Source organism: Apodemus sylvaticus, chromosome 3 (genome assembly GCF_947179515.1).
Source record: "Apodemus sylvaticus chromosome 3, mApoSyl1.1, whole genome shotgun sequence".
In the NCBI taxonomy this organism is placed as follows: Eukaryota; Metazoa; Chordata; class Mammalia; order Rodentia; family Muridae; genus Apodemus; species Apodemus sylvaticus.
The window spans coordinates 111,573,016-111,591,408 of NC_067474.1; the positions used below are offsets into that span (position 1 = coordinate 111,573,016).

The 18,393-nt window shown below is 37.5% G+C and overlaps 1 pseudogene; it reads left to right on the forward strand.

Moving 5' to 3' along the window:
* Window positions 1-364: 364 nt before the first annotated feature.
* Window positions 365-893, forward strand: LOC127680301 (chromatin target of PRMT1 protein-like; annotated as a pseudogene).
* The last annotated feature ends 17,500 nt before the right edge of the window (window positions 894-18,393 follow it).

The following is an 18,393-nucleotide window of genomic DNA, read 5'->3' on the forward strand; positions in this document are numbered from 1 at the left end:
AGCTGTTAGGCTAATTTCATAATATTCAGGTGCTCTGCAACAAGACCAACTATAGCACTTTCAAAAGCCAACTCAGGAACACCAAGTAGGAATTGGTGGCCCCAGCTGTGGTGGCACAGATGAAAGGCAGGAAAAGGCAGGATTGATGAACAGAGAGGAACTGTCAGCTAGATACTCAACCCACAATGAGAGAGCCTTGTATCCTACCTTTCAAGCATCTAAACCAACTGCCCAGCTAGTTAATCCAAGCTGCAAATTCATCCACTGTAAACTCAGGTTCTACCTGCCTCCAAGCCTGCCTGCCACCAACCCCAGGTGGAGCTCTGGAGTCCATCTCCTTCGATTTGATTCTCTGGATTTGAAGATGGCTGCACAGTTAGCACCCAAAGTTCTGCTAAAAACCACCAAGATGTCTCTAAATGAGTGCTTTATTAACATGATGAAGAACAAACAGCCGATGGCAGTGACTATTCAGGCTTCAATGCAGCAGCAGCAGCAGCAGCAGCAGCAACTAGTCAGCGCCAGAAACAGAGGACTGGCCCAGCAGATGGAGAATAGGTCCTCTGTCCAGGAAGCATTAATACTTAAGCAGAAGAGCTTGAAGCAGCACCTGGGTAAGAGTGACATCCAGGCACGATTACGTTGACCCATAGGTGCTCTTGTCAGAGGACTGCAATTGGAGGAAGAGGCCTACCCATAATTCAGAGAGGCTTGCCCCAAGGAGGATTATGTGAGAGACCTGCCACCAGAACCCTGCTTAGGTGTGGGATGTCACTCTGAGGTCAAAACCTGATCCAAGATGTACTGGACAAGCCTTAGCTCCTGTAAAGGGCTTAAGAAGAGGTGGTGTTCAAGGTTCCCATCTACCACCACCACCACTCCCACTGCCCTGACCCATCCAGTTTCCATCCCAGGTCCCTCCCTTCTTCCCATCTTGGGTTTGCTCTGAGGTGCCCTCACTTGAGCACTTCAGCTTGTTGATGTTTTTGAGTTCTGTGAACTGTATCTTGGGTATTCTGTTCTTTTTACTTTTGGACTAATATCCACTTATTAGTCAGTACATACCATGCCTATCCTTTTGGCTTTGAGTTACCTCACTCAGAATGATATTTTCTAGTTCCATGCATTAACACAATGGAATACTACTCAGCTATTAAGAATGAGGATATCCTGAGTTTTCCAGGCAAATGGATGGAAATAAGAAAAGGTTTTTAAGTTCTCCTTTTGGCTTTTTGTCATGCCCAAGAGGCTTCTGCACCTCTTGTATAGAAGAAGCAGCCATTGGTGTAGCACGAGTGGCAGAAGAGACAAGGGTGGGGAACTGGTAACAAACCAACTGCTGGGAAGGGCTCATGTGCTTCTCATGCTGAGATGCAGTTACCTGTGTGTGTCCAAAGCAGTCTCGCTCACTCTAGTCCACTTAACTCACTTTATTTGACCCTCTTTTTTTTTTTAGTTTTTTATATTTGATATATTTTTATTTACATTTCAAATGATTTCCCCTTTCATGGCTCCCCGACTCCCCGAAAGTCCCATAAGCCCCCTTTGCTCCCCCTGTTCTCCCACCCACCCCTTCCCACTTCCCTGTTCTGGTTTTGCCCTATACTGCTACACTGAGTCTTTCCAGAGCAAGGGGCCACACCTCTGTTCTTCTTGTTCCTCATTTGATGTGTGGATTTTGTTTTGGGTATTCTAGTTTTCTAGGTTAATATCCACTTATTAGTGAGTGCATACCATGATTGATCTTTTGAGACTGGGTTACCTCACTTAGTATGATGTTCTCCGGCTCCATCCAGTTGCCTAAGAATTTCATGAATTCATTGTTTCTAATGGCTGAATAGTACTCCATTGTGTAGATATACCACATTTTCTGCATCCATTCTTCTGCTGAGGGATACCTAGGTTCTTTCCAGCTTCTGGCTATTATAAATAGGACTGCTATGAACATAGTGAGGCATGTATCCTTATTACATGCTGGGGAATCCTCTGGGTATATGCCTAGGAGTGGTATAGCTGGATCTTCCAGAAGTGACATGACCAGTTTTCTGAGGAACCACCAGACTGATTTTCAGAGTGGTTGTACCAATTTGCAACCCCATCAGCAGGGGAGGAGTGTTCCTCTTTCTCCACATCCTTGCCAACACCTGCTGTCTCCAGAATTTTTAATCTTAGACATTCTGACTGGTGTAAGGTGAAATCTCAGGGGTTTTTTGATTTGCATTTCCCTAATGACTAATGAAGTTGAGCATTTTTTAAGATGTTTCTCCACCATCTGAATTTCTTCATGTGAAAATTCTTTGTTTAACTCTGTATCCCACTCTTTAATAGGGTTAATTGGTTTTCTGGGGTCTAACTTCTTGAGTTCTTTGTATATATTAGCTATTAGCCCTCTATCTGATGTAGGGTTGGTGCCCCCTTTCTCCTTATCTTTTCAATATTGTACTTGAGGTACTAGCTCGGGCAATTCGACAACATAAGGAGGTCAAGGGGATACAAGTTGGAAAGGAAGAAGTCAAACTATCATTATTTGCAGATGATATGATAGTCTACTTAAGTGACCCAAAAAACTCCACTAGAGAATTCCTATAGCTGATAAACAACTTCAGCAATGTGGCAGGTTATAAAATCAATTCAAGCAAATAAGTAGCCTTCGTATACTCAAAGGATAAGCAGGCTGAGAAAGAAATTAGGGAAATGACACCCTTCACAATAGCCACAAACAGTATAAAGTATCTTGGGGTGACTCTTACCAAACATGTGAAAGATCTGTATAACAAGAACTTCAAGACTCTGAAGAAGGAAATGGAAGAACACCTCAAAAAATGGAAAAATCTCCCATGCTCATGGATCGGCAGGATTAATATAGTTAAAATTGCCATTTTGCCAAAAGCAATATACAGATTCAATGCAATACCCATTAAAATCCCAACTCAATTCTTCATAGAGTTAGAAAGAGCAATTCTCAAATTCATCTGGAATAACAAAAAACCCAGGATAGCTAAAACTATTCTCAACAACAAAAGAAATTCTGGGGGAATCAGTATCCCTGACCTCAAGCAATACTACAGAGCAATAGTGTTAAAAACTGCATGGTATTGGTACAGTGACAGGCAGGAGGATCAATGGAACAGGATTGAAGATCCAGAAATGAACCCACACACCTATGGCCACTTGATCCTCGACAAAGAGGCTGAAAACATCCAATGGAAAAAAGATAGCCTTTTCAACAAATAGTGCTGGTTCAACTGGAGGTCAGCATGCAGAAGAATGCGAATTGATCCATCTTTGTCTCCTTGTACTAAGCTCAACTCCAAATGGATCAAGGACCTCCTCATAAAGCCAGACACTCTAAAACTAATAGAAAAGAAACCGGGGGAGACCCTTGAGGACATCGCTACAGGGGGAAAGGTTCTGAACAGATCACCAATAGCATATGCTCTAAGATCAAGAATTGACAAATGGGACCTCATAAAATTACAAAGTTTCTGTAAGGCAAAGGACACCGTCAAAAGGACAAATCTGCAACCAACAAATTGGGAAAAGATCTTTATTTGACCCTCTTAAAGATTTAATTTCAACTATATTTGGTCAGCTGTTCAGTTTCAGTGGAATCTTATATTTCTGGTTCATTATAACAAATTGTTCTCTCAAAATTAAAAAAAAAAGAGCTAACTCAGATTCTACCATCAAAACCAAAAGATTTATATCCAAGTTTAAGGCCAGGCAAGCAATAAAGAGTCTGAAGGGGAAAATAAAACCCTGGTCCCGTTAGCCAAGCTGACTGAGGACTAAGTGAAGAATACAAGGTCCCACAGAAATCTGCCCCTCAAAGCAGAGTTTTCAGTGACTTATGGCTTTGTTACTTTGGTCTCCCTATGTCTGCTCTTCTGACCTCTTCCCTCTCTCACATGAACTTAAGTCATGTACAAAACATTCTACTACATACTTGGAGTGCAAAGAACGTGCTATGGGCAGAAGCCGTGCTGTGCAGAGCCATAGTTTATATCCTATCTTCTTAAGTGGCAGTGCTGGAGTCCTTTGGAAAAGATTGTGAGATTTCAGCCGTCCTCAGGAGGACTAAGGTCCTTATTATAGAGTGCCCAGGGAAACGCCTTACCTATTTGCAAGTGAGAACATAGGAAAAGGTGTTCCTTGTGAGGAATAGAGACTTAATGATACTTCATTACTGGTTGCACCATAACCTCTCAGCTTTCAGAGCTGTAATGATGAAGGCTGGGCACAAGCCACATGGGTAGGCTATTTTTATAAATAGAATGCATTGAAAAAGATGCATTCTCAAGAAAATTTCTCCTTCATGTTTGTATTTGTTGGGTAATGTCTTAGTCAGAGTTTCTATTCCTGCACAAACATCATGTCCAAGAAGCAAGTTGGGGAGGAAAGGGTTTATTCAGTTTACACTTCTGCATTGCTGTTCATCACCAAAGGAAGTCAGGACTGGAAATCAAGCAGGTCAGGAAGCAGGAGCTGATGCAGAAGCCATGGGGGGATGTTATTTACTGGCTTGCTTCCCCTGGCTTGCTCAGCCTGCTCTCTTATAGAACCCAAGACTACCAGCTCAGGGATGGTACCACCTACAACGGGCCCTTCCTTCTTGATCAACAACTGAGAAAATGATCATAGCTGAATCTCATGGAAGAATTTCCCTAACTGAAGCTCCTTTCTCTGTGAAAACTCGAGCCTGTATCAAGTTGACACTAAAAGTCAGCCTATACAGGTAAGTTGCTGTAATAACACACACACACACACACACACACACACACACACACACACACACAAAGGCATATTATATTCTAGCTTTTATTTTTCTTTAGGCTACATTTGAGGATAAGTATCATAGGACTGGTGGGGAGAAACTATCCCTAAAAAATTACACAAAAATGAAGATGATATGATAGCATTTATTTACTTTAATAAATTAAATTATTTACATCCCAAATGCTGCTCCCTCCAGTGTCCCCCCCATAGTGTTCCTCCCCTATCTCCCCTTTTGCCTCTTAGTGGGTGCTCCTTACATTTCCCCACTCTGGTGCAACAAGTTTCTACAGGATTAAGCACATCTCTTCCCACTGAAGCCAGACAAGTCAGTCCTCTCCTACAAATGTGTGGGGCAGGGCGGGGCTCAGTCCACCTATGCTCTTAAGTTGGTGGCTCAGTCTCTGGCGCTCCCAGGTGTCTAGATTAGTTGACACTTTGGTCTTTCTGTGGGGTTGTCATCGCCTTCAGGGCCTTAAATCCTTTCCCTAATTCTTCTATAGGGGGTCCCAAACCTCCATGCAATGTTTGACTGTGGGAATCTGCATTTGTTTCCGTCAGCTGCTAGATAGAGCCTATCAGAGTTCAGCTATGCTAGCCTCCAGGCTGCGAGCACAATATAGCAAACCTAAGAGTGTCAAGCATTGCCCATGGAATGGATCTCAAGTTGGGTTGGAAACTGGTCAACAATGCTTTCAGTCTCTGCTCCATCTTTGTCCCTGAATTTCTTTTAGACAGGAACAATTTGGAGTCAAAAGTTTTCTGGGTGGGTTGTTGTCACTATCCCTTCACTGGGTGTTCTGTCTGTCTACTGGAGCTGTACTCTATATATGTATATTCTGTTCAACAACATCATAACTAAACAACATGCTATTTCTTCTAATAACTAATTTGTCTATTTTTGAGATTGTAATTTAATTACATTTTTTCTCTTCCCTTTCCTCTCTCCAAATCTTCCCATATACCCTTGCCTGGTCTCTTTCAAATTCTTGGCCTTTTTTTCTCCCATTAATTTTGCATGTATAAATAAATTTGTACATATGTATATATTCTTATGTATAAATGGTTTAATTCATATAATGTCACTTGATGTGAGTATGACATTATTATATTGCTTGAGAATTTTATAAATTCCATTTTGATCTTAATTTTACTTTTGCCAAAATCTTCCAAGATCTACCTGCCTGTTTTAATGACCCCAACGTTTTGTTTTCATTTTCTTTTTAAATCCATTCAATATCCATATATTCCTGAGTGTATGAACATCCATGGAATCATGGTCAACCTCTCAGGGGCCATTCCTTTCAGAAAGCTCTGTTTTTCCTAGCAGTCATCAAAAGCTCCTCAGTAAGCACAGGAATTTGCACCTTTCCTCTCAATGCCAGGACTTTGCTCTCAGCCCAGAAGTCCAATGCATCTTCAATTCTTTTTATATCTATAGTAACATAATGACATACCCTAAAATACATCTTCCAAATATGAAGCATAGTATTGTATGTCATAGTCACCATCATCTCTTTTAACATTTAAATATATTGCCTCTCTCTAGAGAAAAAACTGTGTAAACCTTAGCAGTCATTGCCTACAGCATGTCTCCAGTCCTTCATTCACAGTCTACTTTCTATCTCTGTCTTTTCTCGATATTTAGCATAAAAAGAAGCATATGCACCAGATTTAATATTGCATTTTAACTTTTGTTCTACTGGTCTTTATGCCAGTTACAAGGGCATCAATGGACTAATTTAAATAGTGTAGTTTTATAATGAATTTTGAAATCAGGTAGTATAAATTCTCTAATTTATTTTCATTTTATTCTTTTTAAACTTAGTTTCAATATTATGCATTGTTCCAGTATTTGTTTAGCTTTTATTAATGTCTGTAGAAATGGCAAATATTATGATTCTGATCCTTCTTTTTAAACGTATAGGTTTTCTTATAAGTTCTTATAATTATATTTTGTAGTGCTTATTTTTTGTTATTTTTTTCTGTGTATTTGTTTTGTGATATCATTGTAAATGACATGCTTCATATTGCCATTTTCAGATTGCTTATTCTTAGTGCATTGAAATGCAATTGAAATTTGAAAGACATTGATTCTATATCTTACTACTGTTGCTATATTTTTCCAACCCAATTACCAGTAAAAAGAAATCTCAACTCAATCAGTAACAATACAAGCTATAAGCCTAGATTGGGCAGATCTCCCACTACACTACACTATTCCCATTTATATTATCACATATAACTTGCTGTTTCTCCAGGCCATGAGCTTCTCTCTCTGCTGCCTCTCCACCCGCTGATCCTCCATAGCCCCTCCCCTTCCAGGGATCCTTTTCTCTTTCCCCAAATTCTCAGCTCCTCCTCTTTCCTCCCGCCCAATCATTGGCTCAAGCCTTTATTTGAAAATTTAAGGTGGAGAGAAGGTTCACAAGGCAACTCCTCATCTGCAGCCCCTCTGAGGAGTGGAATTAACATCAAAATACAAGCCCAGTGCTATCCACAACATACTACATGATAAGTTTCATTATTTAATTTGTATTATTGTATTTTTTTTCTTATGTATTCCTCTGGATTTCCTATATAACAGATCTTCATATAATTAAGTCTTCTGGTCTTTAACTATCACTTCAAGTGCTGGACTTTCTTGATGGCCCTGAGCAAGCCTTTATATAATTGGAGAATTTTTGCTTCGTTTTTATTTAAAAACAATCATTCACTATTGCTGGTTTTCACTAATACTGTGAGAAGACAGGAATCACAAACCTCTGGAAGTAGAGGAAGGAGGATCCAAAGTACAAGGTCATCCTGCTACATAGAAAGTTCTATTCTGGGCTACATGATACTTTGCCTCAAAAGCAAAATATTAATAAAAAATAACAAGTCAAATGTTAAACAAAGAAGATCTCACTTTTATTCATAGAGAGACTCACTACTAAAGCTAATGCTGCTCAGTTAAATGCATTTTGTTTTGAGCTAATGAGATGGCTTCACTGGTAAGCACATTTACTCTCAATCCTTAAAACCTGTTTGTCATTCCTAAATCCTACATTCCATCAGGAGAAAACCAATTCTCAAATGTTGTCCTCTGATCTCCACCCTTTTAACAGGGCACACATGATTCCAACAAAAAAATGTAAAAAATTTAACAGTAGTTCTTTACATATTTTGGATATTAGCCCTCTATTGGATGTGGGTTAGTGAAGTTTTTTTTTTTCCCATTTGTTGGTTGCCAATTTGTCCTCTTGACTAAATCCTTTGTGTTGCAGAAGCTTTCCAGTTTCATGGGGTCCCATTTATTAATTCTTGACCTTAGAGCATGAGACATTGGAGTTCTGTTTAGGAAATTTTCAATGAGTTCAAGGCTCTTTCCCACCTTCTCTTCTATTAGATTTGGTGTATGTGGTTTTATGTTGAGGTCCTTGATACTTTTGGAGTTGAGGTTTTTGCAAGGTGATAAATATGGATCTATTTTCAATTTTTTCCAAAAATATATAAAATCTCAAGAAGCTAACCACCAAACTACCAAACAACCCAATCAAAAAATGGGGAATAGAACTAAACAGAGAATTCACAACAGGAGAATCTCAAGTGACTGAGAAACACTTAAAGAAATATTAAAAATTTTATATTCATGAATGTTTTAATACAATGAAAATGCTTAATGATTATAAATACTTACTTAATAACAGACCATGCAAATAAACAAGGACAGAATAATAGAGTTGAAAGACAATCCTAAGAGAATATTTGGAGACGTTGATACATCACTGTTTCTTTTGGAGAAATTGTGGTATTAGGAACTGAATCCTCTTACACACAGGCGAGTTAATCACTCTCCAACCAAGGAGTTGTAAGCAAGCTTTAGCTTACTTTTATTTTGACAAGGAATAGCACAAAACTGCCCAGACAGGCTTTGGATTTAGTCTTTTGTCCAAGTAAGCTTGAACACAAGATTCTCCTGCCTCAGCCACCTAAATAGCTGAGACGATAAGCCTGTTTCTTCAGGCCTGGCCTGATACCCCCAGAATAATATTTTGTTCTATTAATAATAGAATAAAGCAATTGAATGTAAGATAAACAAAGAAATAAATGACTTACAATGATACTCAAGTTAGGTCAAATAATGACTCATGGAATACCCAATAAATCTTCTTACTCAAATGCTCATGCAATTTTCTCCAGGATAAATCATGATCCTCACCAATAAATCATCCTGATATATTTAAAAAGATATGAGTTGCATCAAGTGTCTTTTCTGCTTACAACCAGATTAGATTAAAATTGAAACCCCAAACATTTCTATTTAGAAAGCTAGATTAGATTTAGATTTCTAATAGAAAACTCAAAGATTTATCTAAATATAAATTTCACTCTTAGGTTCTCAATGGGCCAATGACAAAAATCATAATGGCATTTTGAAAAGACTTAAAAATTGAATAGGAATGAAAGGAAGGGCAGCAGAGCAAAACTTATGATACTCTATCCAAGAAAAAAATGGCAGCTATTACTTCCTGATTTTAGCACTGCTCAGAGCTGTAGTTATCAAGACAGGGGCACACCAGGATGAGGGCAGAGATGTGGAGAGAATAATTGAATGCTCATGATAAGCACTTACAGACATGGTCAATGATTTGTGACAAGGATACCAAAACTCCTAATGTAGGAGGTTGCTATTAAAATTGTATATAAAAAACAACACCAAATATTTATTGAATCAAGATTTAAGAAAACAAATACTTAAACAATAAGAGCATAGACTATAAGACTATTATTATAATTTTTAAAAATTTTTAAAAATTTTTAAAAATTTATAAAAAAGGAAAAAACATAGAGCAAACCCTCATGACACTGGGTTGATAATTCCATCTTATAAACCAAATCTAACCAACACAAAACAAAAAGCAAAAAAACAAAACAAAACAAAGCCAAATATAGTGGACTTCAGATAAATGAAGAATTTGAGGCAGCATTAATTTGATAAAGAACTCTGTAGAATTGATGAAAATATTTAGAAGTAGTATGTTTAATAAATGATGGATTAGAATACATACACAACTTCTAAGACAACACCCTGATTCAAAAGCAAGTAAAGGATTTGGGTAGGTATTACTCTAAAGAAGCTATACAAATGACCAATATTGTTTAAATTAACATTATTAATAACTAGATAAATGTAAATTGAAATGACAAAGAAACCATGGCTTCCATCATAATGGCCACTGCTATAGAAACAGAAAAGCGTATGTGTTGGTGAGGATGTGGAGAAACTAGTACCTTGTCATACTAAGATAAATAACATGGTATTTTCTCAAAATAGAATTGTTATGTAATTAAAAATTTCCTTCTGGCTATGCATTCAGAGAAATCAAATTGTATAAGTTAAACATATATTTTATTGCAGATTGATAAATATATTATTTTCAGTAATTAAAGTCTAAAAGTGGTTCAAGCACCCGTTGATACTTGAGCGAGTTATCAGCTGTGGTATGTGCGCGCAATGGAATATTATAGTACCTAAAAAATGAAAGATTTTCTGACATACAATATAGGTAGATCTTGAATATATGCTTCATGAAATATGATGATCATAAAAAGACAAATAATTGGCCCTACTCATTTGAGGAAATTACCATAATAAAAATCACAAGCAGTAGAACGGTTTTCAGAGTCTGTGTAGGAAACATAAATGCTAAGAAATTGCTTAATATATACCAAGTTTCAGGTTTGGAAGATGAAATGAGTTCTGCAGACACATGTTGGGGATAATGGTTGCAAAATAATAAAATACATCTCTCAGTATTGTAAGTTATTATGATGGGAACATTTATTTTATATATATATATATATATATATATATATATATATATATATATATATATATACTTTTAATTTGTTTAAATAAAAAACACAATATATCTAACGTAAATGTAATTTGACAGCTTCCAGGGCAGCCTGCTTACTGCCTTTTATCAATCCACTTAACAATTTGGAGCGCATTAATATGAATTCCCAAGGTTGCGTGTTTTTAGCCAGGGCAGATAGATGCCAGCCCACAGTCTATTAAATTCTCTGCATTTGCCTGGGGTGACTGACTTTTGGTTTTTTGCTTAACCTTTTTATACTTCTTGTTACCAGGAAGCTGATCTAATAGTGGCAATGGGGGATAATCTCTTGGGCTATTTTTAAGCTTTTTTTTTTTAACTTCGTTATTCTTTTTTATGTCATGTGTCTGGTATTTTGGGAAGACAAATATCTGATCTAGTTTTACTCTGCTTTCCAAGCCTAGCAAAGTCTCATGTATTTAAATTAAAATGTCTTTGCTCCATTTGGAGTTGAGCTTGGTACAAGGAGATAAGAATGGATCGATGCACATTCTTCTGCATGCTGACCTCCAGTTGAACCAGCACCATTTGTTGAAAAGACTATCTTTTTTCCACTGGATGCTTTCAGCCCCTTTGTCGAAGACCAAGTGACCATAGGTGTGTTGGTTCATTTCTGGGTCTTCAATCCTATTCCATTGATCCGCTTGCCTGATATTGTACCAATACCATGCAGTTTTTATCACTATTGCTCTGTAGTAGAGTTTAAAGTCTAGGATATTGAATCCCCCTGAAGTTCTTTTACTGTTGAGAATAGTTTTAGCTATCCTGGGTTTTTTGTTATTCCAGATGAATTTGAGAATTGCTCTTTCGAGCTCTATGAAGAACTGGGTTGGGACCTGACACACTGAAACTAATTGAAAAAAAACTGGGGAAGACCCTGGAGGACATGGGCTCAGAGGAAAAGTTCCTGAATAGAACACCAATAGCTTATGCTCTAAGATCAAGAATTGACAAATGGGACCTCATAAAACTACAAAGTTTCTGTAAGGCAAAGGACACCGTCAAAAGGACAAAACGTCAACCAACAAACTGGGAAAGTTCACCAACCCTAAATCCGACAGAGGGCTAATATCTAATATATATAAAGAACTCAAGAAAGTAGAACCCAGAGATCCAAATAACCCCATTAAAAAGTGGGGAACAGAGCTAAACAAAGAATTTTCACATGAAGAACTTCGGAGAGCTGAGAAACACCTTAAGAAATGTTCAACATCATTAATCATTAGGGAACTGCAAATCAAAACAACCCTGAGATTTCACCTCACACCAGTCAGAATGGCTAAGGTCAAAAACTCAGGAGATAGCAGGTGTTGGCGAGGATGTGGAGAAAGAGGAACACCCCTCCACTGCTGGTAGGATTGCAAGATGGTGCAACCACTTTGGAAATCAGTCTGGCGGTTCCTCAGAAAACTGGGCATGTCAATTCCTGAGGACACTGTTATACCACTACTGGGCATATATCCAGAGGATTCTTCAGCATGCAATAAGGACACATGCTCCACTATGTTCATAGCAGCCTTATTTGTAATAACCAGAAGCTGGAAAGAGCCTAGATGTCCTTCAACGGAGGAATGGATACAAAAAATGTGGTATATTTACACAATGGAGTACTATTCAGCCATTAGAAACAATGAATTCATGAAATTCTTAGACAAATGGATGGAGCTGGAGAACATCATACTAAGTGAGGTAACCCAGTCTCAAAAGATCAATCATGGTATGCACTCACTGATAAGTGGATATTAGCCTAGGAACTTTGAATACCCAGGACATAATCCACACATTAAATGATGTCCAAAAAGAATGGAGGAGTGGGTCCTGGTTCTGGAAAGACTCAGTGCAAGAGTATAGGGGATTACAGAACAGGGAAGTGGGAAGGGGTAGATGGAAGAATAGGGGGACGGAAGAGGGCTTATGGGACTTGCGGGGAGTGGGGACCCAGAAAAGGGGAAATCATTTGTAATGTAAATAAAAAATATAAATAAATAAAAATAAAAAAGAAAAAAAAATGTCTTTGCAACAATAAAGTCCTGTCCTAATTGGTTACCTTCCTTGCTATGCTACCTTCCTGTAATATGGTGAGTATGATTTCCTAAGTCCTTGGGCATGCATTTAACCAGCTCAAAAACATATTTTATATTGTTAAGTCCAAACTTTGGCTGTTCAAAAATAAAGATGCTGTTTATTTTCTCTGAAAGTTTTGTAAGTAAAGAAGAGATGTGATACCCACTTTGCTTACCTCATATATTTTTGAGAGCATCAGTGAGAGCTTGTAAATAGGATTTCACTGAAGATTCTCAAGTGCTACAGACACTGCAGGAACTGGGATAATGATAAAATGTTGGTAAATATAATGATGTATTTTTCTTTACAGTTAACAGGGAAGTAAAGAGGTTCAAGGGATGACATCAGAGCATAGCATCAACTGTGCCTTGGTAATATGGCAGGTTGTCATTTTGGTGGTAGTTATGACCCCATGCATCTCCATAGCAAAAGCTTCTGGACGTACAGCCTTCCTATCAAAACAGTGGCAAGGCCTAGTAAATCATAAGGAAGTCGTGCTCAAAGTTGCCTGCATTTGCAAAAAGCAAAAGCACAGTTCCTTTTCAATTGAATTATTCTCAGTCATATGCAATTACCAAATGCAGTTAGGTCGTTCATTGTGGAGAGAAGAAAGACACAGCATCACTTGTATTATTTCAGTGGCAGTAGAGCAAATGAATACAAAACACCACATTATTTTTCTCCTAGCATTTCTTTCTGTGAGTTGATTTTCTCAGAAGAAAAAAAAATCACTGCTGTCTTTTGTACACAACTTTTTATGTTTCTTTTTTTGTCTGAGCTTATACTAGAGTTTTATTTGCATTCCACAGCATTCCAGTTTGCATCCCTACAACAACATCTAGAATATGGTAAATTATTAAAATACCTTATAAAAATAATTTAAAAGTTTTTCATTGCAAAATTAAAACTAGCTTTTTATAGCACTGCTGGATTAAAACAACAATGGATCAGTCTCACCTCTAGAATGCCAAAGGATTTGGTTACCCAGCCTTTATTCTAAGTTGAAATCTTTGACTTCTTGACATACTGAGTAACATTACAAAGCTTCAAGTTCCTCAGCTCCAGAACAAGAACACAATTGAACTCACTGCATGGAGTTCTGAATATTTAATGTGTTAGTACATGCAGATAGCTAAGAACATGGATCCTGGTTTTAGCCACGTGGTTAACGGCCTGAGGATGAGAAGATGGTGGCGGGGTGGGGGGAGGTGATGAGGTGACATCTTATTTTACTACCTACAAACACCTTGAATGGTTTGTGTCAAACATGATGTTGTCCTCTGAGGAAATGGATCTATTCACTTTCTTCCTTAGTTTCCTACCATCCAACCCACCACAGTTCTAAACCATTTCTTTTGATATTTGATTCCTTTTTCTTTTAACCCCTATTGCAAATGTTATCCTTCATAGATTACCATCCTCCCTAGAGAGGCTTTTAAAATTTAGTTTTAAATTGGCATAAAAAGTAATACATTTCATGATGGCGTTTTTCATGAATACTTTGTTTTTGTTGAACATCTGCCTCCTCTCTTCCACTGCCTCCTCTCCTACTAGCCACCTTTTCTTTCTATATTCCTCCTTCTGCTTTCATCTCCTATATATTCTATTGCAGACCTATTCATTCTCAACCCTCTTTTAAGGCATCTGTTTCTCTTTTACTGTTCCCTTCCTAGTTTTATGAACTACACAGACACACAGACACACAGACACAGACATACACACACACACACACACACACATCAAAATCTACGATCCACATTTGAAAGAACACATTTATAGCATTTGTCTTTGTGATCTCTGGGATTCTAGTTTTAAGATTTCCAATGCTCTTCCTACTCCAATACAAGGAAGACCATTTTTAAAGCTAAGTGAGTATTACGTGTTGTCTCTGTACTTTATGTTTTTTAAAGCAGTACCAGGTGATGGAGCTTCAATGAAGTATGTGTTATAGCCAGGAGCTTTTAGGATGCATTACATTAAATGTAAATTTATTATTAATAAACAATATAAATTTGGATTGTATAGCTAGATAAAGTATTTGAATAACTCAAACAGCAACTCAGCATACATAGTGACTATTAATTTAGTTAAATGAACTCAGATCATCAAATCCTGATTCACTGTGCATGTGCACATATCAAATATAACAGGGCATACAGACAGATAGTGTAACAAAGAAAATGAATGATTTTTTATTATGATTCTTTTTCATTGGATATATCTTTATTTACATTTCGAATGTTTTCCCCTTTCCAGGTCTCCCCTTTGGCAACCCCCATCCCATGCCTGCTCCCCTGCTTCTATGAGGGTGCTCCCCTATCCATACACTGACTCCCATCCTCCTACCCTGGCATTCTCCTACACTGGGCCATCAAACCCCCTCAGACTCAAGGGCTTCTCCTCCCACTGATGTCCAACAAGACCATTCTCTGCCACATATGTAGCCAGTACAGTTAATCAATGTTCTCCTATCAAATTTTAATCTACTTTAAAATAAAACATTTGACTTGTATTTTGAACATACTTCTATGGTGCCTGCTCTATACTAATGTTTAAATGGTCTCTGATGTCCAAAATAATGAAGATAGAATTCCACCTCTTGAAATATTTCATAGTCATGGTAACGTGTTAGTTTTATTTATAGACAATCTAGTCCAAGGTGCAATTCACTGAAAGTCCATTTCATAGAATTCAAAATCATCATCATCATCGTCGTCATCGTTGTCGTCGTCGTCATCATCATCGTCATAGTTGTCGTCGCATCATCATCATTATCATACTCAAAAACAAGAATAACAACAAATGCAAATAAATGTTATTAAGGCTACAGAAGATGAAATAACTCTTATAGATTGTTGATGCTGTGGTGAATTAGTCAAACCACTATGAAAATCAATATGGATTTCCTAAAGAACTAAAAATATCATGTGATTTATATGATTCACACATTCTGGCTGTACTCTCAAAAGAAGCAGAGTCAGCTTTCAATAAAGATGCCTTCCTGTACACATGTATATTATTGCACTAGTTATAATAGTTTGCTACAAAGTCAGCCTGGGGATAAGGAGGAGTGCATAAAGGAAGCATAACATAAACTCAGGTGTGATATACAACACAGTGGAGAGGTACTTGATGTTCTCATCTGTTTAAAAGAATAAAATTCTCTCATTTATAGATAAATTAATTGAGCTGGACATCATCATGCTAGGTTAAATAAGCCGTACACAATTATAATCTCATTTCCTCACATATGTGGAACTCAAAGACAAAAAGATGTGGAAAGGACACAAATATAAGAAAGACTACTGAGGATATAGATGGGAAAACATGTAAGAAAAGAAGGATAAAAAAGAGTAAGGATAATATGATCTAAGTACACTAGATGCAATGATGAGATCCTCATGTGACTAATCAATGTGAATAATTAATACACACTAATAAAACTAAAACCAATTATTCAAACAGAATAATGTAAAAACAATTGCTAGAATATGTTTAGTTTCTTTAGATATGTCTATATTATATATGTATATATGCATCAATTATATATGTATAATTAAATGTGTTTATATATATTTATGTATATATATGTATATATTTTAGTATATATGTGTGTATGTATATAAATATATATACATATATATATATATGTGTGTGTGTGTGTGAATGTGTGTGTGTGTGGGGGGGTGTCTACTGGTTTCATCAGAGGTTATAGGTTGCAGAACTAAATCTTGAGTTAAGAAATTAATTAAGGTTCAATGTAATCCTGACAAAATTTCCAAAGTTGGTTTTCTTTTATGTTAATTGTTTTTTATTTGATATATTTTTTATTTACATTTCAAATGATTTCCCCTTTTCTGGTCCCCCACTCCCCAAAAGTCATATAAGACCCCTTCCCTCCCCCTGTTCTCCCACCCACCCCTTCCCACTTCCCTGTTCTGGTTTTGCCTTATACTGCTACACTGAGTCTTTCCAGAAGCAGGGCCACTCCTCCGTTCTTCTTGTACCTCATTTGATGTATGGATTATGTTTTGGGTATTCCAGTTTTCAGGCTAATATCCACTTATTAGTGAGTGCATACCATGATTGATCTTTTGAGACTGGGTTACCTCACTTAGTATGATGTTCTTCAGCTCCATCCATTTTTCTAAGAATTTCATGAATTCATTGTTTCTAATGGCTGAATAGTACTCCATTGTGTATATATACCACCTTATTTGCATCCATTCTTCTGTTGAGGGATACCTGGGTGTTTCCAGCTTCTGGCTATTATAAATAGGGCTGCTATGAACATAGTGGAGCATATATCCTTATTGCATGCTGGGGAATCCTCTGGGTATATGCCCAGGAGTGGTATAGCAGGATCGTTCGGAAGTGATGTGCCTAGTTTTCTGAGGAACCGCAAGACTGATTTCCAGAGTGGTTGTACCAATTTTATTTGTAGGAAACAAAGTTTGGGAACTAGTAATTATGGCCTGGACTGCTCACCGTGTGAGATGGAATTTGAGGGATACCTTTTTTTCCTTTCTTTTATTTTCTTTTTTTCTTTTTTTTCTTTTCTTTTCTTTTCCTATCTTTCTTTCTTTTTTTTTTTCCTGGATGAAAATGGAATTTGGGAAGTAGTAAAGGGAAATGGTAAATTTAGCCTTCTTTGTTTTTCTTAGTAGAACTGGATACGAATTTAAAACACATTCTGTAATTTTTTTATTGGTATATTTTTTATTTACATTTCAAATGATTTCCCCTTTTCTGGGTCCCCACTCCCTGCAAGTCCCATAAGCCCTCTTCCCTCCCCCTGTTCCTCCATCTACCCCTTCGTGCTTCCCTGTTCTGGAATTCCTCTATACTCTTGCACTGAGTCTTTCCAGAACCAGGGGCCACTCCTCCATTCTTTTTGGACATCATTTAATATGTGGATTATGTCTTGGGTATTCAAAGTTTCTAGGCTAATATCCACTTATCAGTGAGTGCATACCATGATTGATCTTTTGAGACTGGGTTACTTCACTTAGTATGATGTTCTCCAGCTCCATCCATTTGTCTAAGAATTTCATGCATTCATTGTTTCTAATGGCTGAATAGTACTCCATTATGTAAATATACCACATTTTTTTGTGTCCATTCCTCCGTTGAAGGACACCTGGGTTCTTTCCAGCTTCTGGCTACTACAAATAGGGCTGCTATGAACATAGTGGAGCATGTGTCCTTATTGCATGCTGAAGAAGCCAGCTTCTGGCTACTACAAATAGGGCTGCTATGAACATAGTGGAGCATGTGTCCTTATTGCATACACTCCTCTGGGTATATGCCCAGGAGTGGTGTAACAGGGTCCTCAGGAAGTGTCATGCCCAGTTTTCTGAGGAACGGCCAGACTGAAAAAGCATTTGACAAAATTCAGCATCTTTTCATGCTAAAAGTCTTGGAAAGGACAGGAATTCAAGGCCCATATCTAAACATAGTAAAAGCAATATACAGCAAACTGGTAGCCAACATCAATCTAAATGGAAAGAAACTTGAAGCAATCCCACTAAAATCAGGGACTAGACAAGGCTGCCCCTTCTCTCCATATCTTTTCAATATAGTTCTTGAAGTCCTAGCTAGAGCAATTAAACAGCAAAGGAAGTCAAAGGGATACAAATTGGAAAGGAAGGAGTCAAACTATCATTATTTGCAG